Genomic DNA, 5,641 nt, shown 5'->3' with positions numbered 1-5,641 from the left:
CCCCTGGTTGTAAGTCTCGTGGGGACCCTTAGAGCCGAGGAGATTCAGGCCAGTGGGGGAGGAAGAGGGGAAGAGAAAGGCATGGGCATGCTCCTGGGAAGGAGAGAGGGTTTTATTTATTAAAAAAAAAAAAATTTTAACCCTCACCCAAGGCTATTTTTCTATTGATTTTTACAGAGAGGGGAAGAGAGAGGGAAAGAGAGAGAAAGATGGCTGCGAGAGAAACACATCGATTGGTTTCCTCCTGCACAGGCCCCAACCAGGGCCCAGACGAGGTACCTTCCCTTGACCGGAATCGAACCTAGCACCCTTTGGTCCATAGGCCGACGCTCTATCCTCTGAGCCAAACCAGCCAGGGTTATTACATCTTTATTTATTGATTTTAGAGAGAAACACTGATTCTTTATGCATTCATTGGTTGCTTCCTGCAGGTGACCTGACAAGGGATGGAACCCGCAACCTTGGCAAATCTGGACGACACTCCAGGCCAGGGCTGCCTGAGGGCTCTAAAGGCCAGGAGTGTAGGGGTGTCTTAGGGAAGGACCTCAAGAGAATATTCATCAGCTTCTGCAGGTGCATCCCTTCAGAGTCGTGGTCTGATTGCCAGTGGAAGTGGTGTGCTTGCCCTGTTGTGAGGAAAAACACATTTCCAGAGACCCACCAGAGAGGATGAGGCTTGGTGACAAATTTAGTCGCAAAGTAAAATTAAATAAGTTCCCCAATGTCCCATCTCTGTCCATCTCACCACGGAAAAGCAGGGCCCGAAATGTGCAGAGATCCCGTGCCTTTGGTGAGCATTTGGTGAGCTTAGCTTGTGCTCCAGCTGTGGTCTGTGGCTTTGCTGCTGTACTGCCGCAGGCCATCAGCTGGGCAGCTACTAAGGCAAAGGAGAGAGAACGTGCAAGTCGATGGCAAGAGAATTTGTTCCCCTAGTTTTATAGGATTGGGAGGCTCCAGACGTTTATTCTAAATAACTCCTAATTAGTTTCCCAAATTTTCCTGGCTTGCTTTGGCTCCACCTCCCCGTTAGACTGACAAGCCTCTCAGGCCCAGCACCGCCCCCTGCGCCATTTTTACTTCATTGCGCACGTCCTCCCCTCCCCAGGCCTCCCCTCCTCCATCCAGTAGAGGAGGGGGAAGGGAGGGGAGGTAATCCCTTTGGAGGGACAAAGCTGCGGTTCCCTGGGGTGTGAAGCTGTAGCTTCCTGGTGAAAGTGTCCCCTTGGCTCCCCCCTGGGAGCGCGCCCCTGCTTTCCCGTCCCCCTTCCCCCTGCCTTCCCCGCCCAGGCAGTTACCATTAGCTTCCTCACTCCCAAGCTCCCAGTGGCTTCCTTTACCTCTATAACTTGTTTCCTAAGCCCATTTCTTTGGTACTTATTTATCTATTTTATTGGAAATGTTTTTATTTCCCACTAACTGCTGGCAAATGCTAGCTGTGTGTCCAGCCTCCCGTCTGGTCTACCCACTGCCTGCCCTGCCCCTGTCCCAGGGCTGCACCCAAGTGCAGGACAGAACAGTGACCTCCCCCTTGGCGGAGGCAGGCTTCTCACACTGTACAGAACTGGTTAACTGCCTGGGGGACGGAATGGGCCCCTGGGTCAGTCTTCCCGTGAGTCAGTGGGGCCCATGTACTCGCAAACAGCATCATAGCGGAGCTCCACCAGCTGATTCTCTGTCCGCAGCTGAACCACAGCCTGGCTCTGCTCTCTGTGCCAGCCCAGCAGGTGGCCCATCCTTCCAGCCTGTGGCCCCAGCCCCACCAGCACCCGTTTGTTTGCCCTGGACCTTGGGGATGAGGGTGTCCAGCATGTCTTCCCTGACGCCTTCCAGGACCTGGCCTTCACCTGTCCAACATACACAAGTATCCGGGCTGAGGATATGTTCTGTTATTGAGGAGGCTAAAAGGGCTAATTCCAATGAAACCCTGATATTTGGAGGCTAGTGATCCGAATCCAAGCCAGCAAGCTCAGTGTACATTCCTGATAACCTATAATTAAGTCACTACCTCTTTCCCAGATACTGGTCTTGCAGAACCGGTTACAGAGGCCATGGGGCTGTGGACAGTGCACTGCCCAGAGGGAGGGTTATTAATGCTGACGCCAGGCCAGACCATCAGATATGGCCTGGAGACCCCCAACACCTGGGGGCCTTCTTGCAAGGCCCGCGAAAAGGACCGGAAGCATAATCCGTGTTTGTGGGACAAAGATCACAGGGAGGGAGATAGAAGGGAGGGCCCCATGCGTGTTCCTGCGCTCAGATTTGGAAGGCTGTTCCCTGAGTCCGCTGGCGTATTAAACAGTGTCCCTCCTTTTTTTCTCAGAAGCATCCTTGGTTTTCTTTGGTCTTGTGCAACATTATCATCTTGGGGCCGTAATAGTGACCGCAATAGTACAGTTTGTCCACAAACGACACAAGCAGGTCCCTGTGCAACTGGTGCTGCCCCCTAGAGGCTGCTTTCTTACTCTTGGATGGAGGCTCCCCTTGTGGGTCTGGAAGGCGTTTCAGCTTCCTCTCTTCAGCTCCCCCACCGGTTGCCAAGGTCCTGTCCGGACCCTGGAAGGCCTTCTGTAACAAGGCTGTTCTGTTTTGTTGCCCTGATGAGGGAGTTTGGCTCACCTGGCCAGGATCCAAGAAGTGCTTGTCAAATTCCTGCTGGGAGACAGGCCACAGGCAGTACTCACTAACAGTCACCATGTGGCTTCCCATGGCCAAATGAATCATGGCCCAGACGTTGTCGGTGTCCAGGCCTTCCACCTTTCTATAGAGTCTTCTGACAGAGCCAGAAGGAACCACCACAGCTCCTCCAGGTACCAGTCCTTGAGGCTGGTCTTCCTTATGCTTCTCTTGCTTTTCACCTGGGCTTGGTAGGTGAGGGGGGCCGGTGGGGGCCAGGGTCTGGACCTCAGCCAAGCTGGTGCCCAGCCCTAACTCTTTAGTGAGTTTACATGGGGCTTCACCACTTGATTGAAGGTGTGGTCGATGCCCCAGCCAGGTTTCCAGCCCATGCCCCGCAACATGGACAGCCCGTAGGCCTTCACAGGGACTGCCTCATAATCGGCCGCCTTGGGCATTGTCTCTGCCCAGGGCTCGCTGCCTGCCCCTTTCTTGTGGGTGCATCTTTTCTGGATCATGGGGTCGACACGCGCATTCTCTCTTTCTTCCAGAGAGTTCTTGAGTTCCTCAACGAACTCTTTCATAGCCTGGGACAGCATCCCATCCCCAATGGCCTCAATATCTGTGGATGGGCCTGGGCCTCAATCTTGGTGGCTGCCTTCGATGGTCATTCTGGATCAAAGAGATGACAAGTTCCTGGGGGCTTCTGAGGTATTCACACTCTGCAACGTCCTCCCTTCCGTGGTCTTCAAGAAATCCTTCTCTTCCTGAGCTGCACCAGGGTTGTCTCCCTGGCCGGCCAGCTGTCTTTGGGCGGCCTTACTACTGAAGCTAACCAAAATTGGGGCAGTAGAGAGTCCCGCCGGCTGCAAAGCACCCTCTTCGGTGTCCACCATCTTGCTCCTCTTCCCAGGCTGCTCTCCTATTTCCTTTAGGAATTACTTTTTCTACCTGTATAACTTACCAAATAAATGTTCTCTTACAGTTTGGATCTTGGCTCTGAATTCTTTCTTAGCCAGAACCCAAGTACCAAGGTTGCTGAACCCAGGTTTGGTCTGTCCGCATCTACAACAGGTCCATCAGTTCATTGTGTGGCCATGGGAGAATAAACAAGTCATCTTTTCTGTCAAACAACAGTTGAGACAGCCGCCATTTTGGACTGTGTGACTTGGCAGCTGCCATGTTGGCCACATGGCTTGCAGCTCCCCTGGGGCTGCCATCTTGAAACAGCAAAGGCCAAACCCTCCCTTTGAATTAGCCAATCATGAAAGAATTAGCCAACCAGTTGCCTGAGCTCCAGTCAAGAGCAAGGGACAGGTCATGTGCATCAGGGATTATAAAGATTATAAACCTGAACAGACTGCCTGGTCGGTGTGCATGGGCTTTCAGACCATGTGTGCACACCTTTCTACATAGAAGTAAAGATGCTTGCCTTGCTGCCTGGCTCCCGAGTGTGTTTTGTATTCTACCAGAACCCCTGACTTGGGCGGCTCGCCTTATTTCTAACAGCCAGGAGCCAGGAGTCAGGCCGGAGCAATGATAGAGGTTTCCTTTGTTCAAGAGTTTGCTACTAAATTTGAAATCTTCTGGCACTTGCAGTGGCCATGCCTACACATTTCCTTGGCCAATGCCCCATTCCCAGGTGTGACTGAAGAGTAATCACCTTCCCACATCACCCAGACCTTACTGGGCATGCCTCTACTGTCCTGTCCCCTCCTCCAGTGGTCTATTGGGAACAGACTTGGAAAATGTTAATGTTAGGGTCGCCAAAGGAGGTACGTAGAAGGCTGAAAGGGGTAAAGAATTAGGAACTTTTTAGGTCATCTGGAAACCAGTTGGACTGAGCCCCCAAATGGCATCAGCACCCAGCTATGAGAGTCAGAGATTTTAAAGGACTCTAGGCTGGCTTTTTTGGCAGGGAATTCTCTGGGCGGATCCGGATCCTGGGCAAGTCTGGAGGGGAAAGTTACTGGTCTTAGCAAATGGAATGTGGTCTAAGCAAAAGGGAATGTTGGTTGTGAAATGATCTAAAGATCAGTTTCCCAGGGGAGGGGACATGGATTGGATTATTTGATCAGACCTAACAGTTAACTAGCTTTCTGGCAAAGCTGTATAAATGGCATGCCTACATTATCTAGACTCCCTTTTATTCCTTTCCTGTTATTTAATAACCATGTTATTGTAACAGTATCAGTCCCCAGGCCTCCTGCCCCACTGCTATAGGCTCTGCCTTTCTTGCCGTGACCTTCAGCTCTTTGGGGACATTAGGACACTTTTTAGAGCTCTGGACCAGTCCAGGCTTCAGAGCAACCAGAGGTCTGACTAGCACTCCTGGAGCAGCCAGCACTCACGGCCTGGCCTGGGAAGCCTTGTGGTGTCTGCGGATCCAGTCTTGCTCTTCCTCCCAAACTCATACAATGCAATGGCATAGACCACCTTTCCTCAGAGACCAGGGCCCAGCTCAGCCTGGATGCAGAAGGAGGGGAAGTTCCTCCCTCAGAAGATGCTGGGGTGTGGGGATGTGGGCAGGTTATTGAGGGACTTCTTGATCCAGGAGTTGGCAATGGCCTGTGATTAGATTTCCACGTGACCATGAGGCCACACTGGGGTTTTTTCTCTAATAGGGTTGTAAGCTGGGTCAATCTCCCCAGGCTCCCTTTCAGAGAGGGCTCCAGAGGAGGAACGTGGCACGCCTTGTCTGGAAGGCCAGAAACTTAAGCAACGCCGAAAATTCTGGAGGCGGAAAGGCAGAGAGCGGGTCATTTGGTTTTCAGATCTGGGCATGAATCCCAGATACACCTGGTCCGGCTGTGGGACCTTGGGCCAGCTCTGCAGTACTCTGACACTCATTTTCCCTGGGTGATAAACGGCTCCTTTTGCGTAACCAGTTTTGGAGGGAAATAATTCTCGAGGGAGGCAGTAGGTAGTGGCAATTCCCCAGGAGAGACTAGTCACAGCCCACGGAGCTGTGACAAAGGCAAGTCCAAGGGCGGGTCCAAAGGGCGCCTGGGTCCGTTGCCAGTCCCGG

The 5,641-nt window shown here is 52.5% G+C and overlaps 1 pseudogene across 1 annotated transcript; it reads right to left on the bottom strand.

Moving 5' to 3' along the window:
* Positions 1-1,598: 1,598 nt before the first annotated feature.
* Positions 1,599-3,509, bottom strand: LOC307097825 (G-patch domain and KOW motifs-containing protein-like; annotated as a pseudogene). The gene is made up of 2 exons: positions 2,354-3,509; positions 1,599-1,885 (listed from the first exon to the last, which is right to left on the bottom strand). The product of its transcript is annotated as a G-patch domain and KOW motifs-containing protein-like (transcript).
* Positions 3,510-5,641: the final 2,132 nt, after the last annotated feature.

The sequence above is a fragment of the Cnephaeus nilssonii genome (assembly GCF_951640355.1).
Source record: "Cnephaeus nilssonii genome assembly, chromosome: 4".
Classification (NCBI taxonomy): domain Eukaryota; kingdom Metazoa; phylum Chordata; class Mammalia; order Chiroptera; family Vespertilionidae; genus Cnephaeus; species Cnephaeus nilssonii.
Note: the sequence above shows the minus strand (reverse complement) of the source record. Positions and strands in the feature narration are given on the sequence as shown.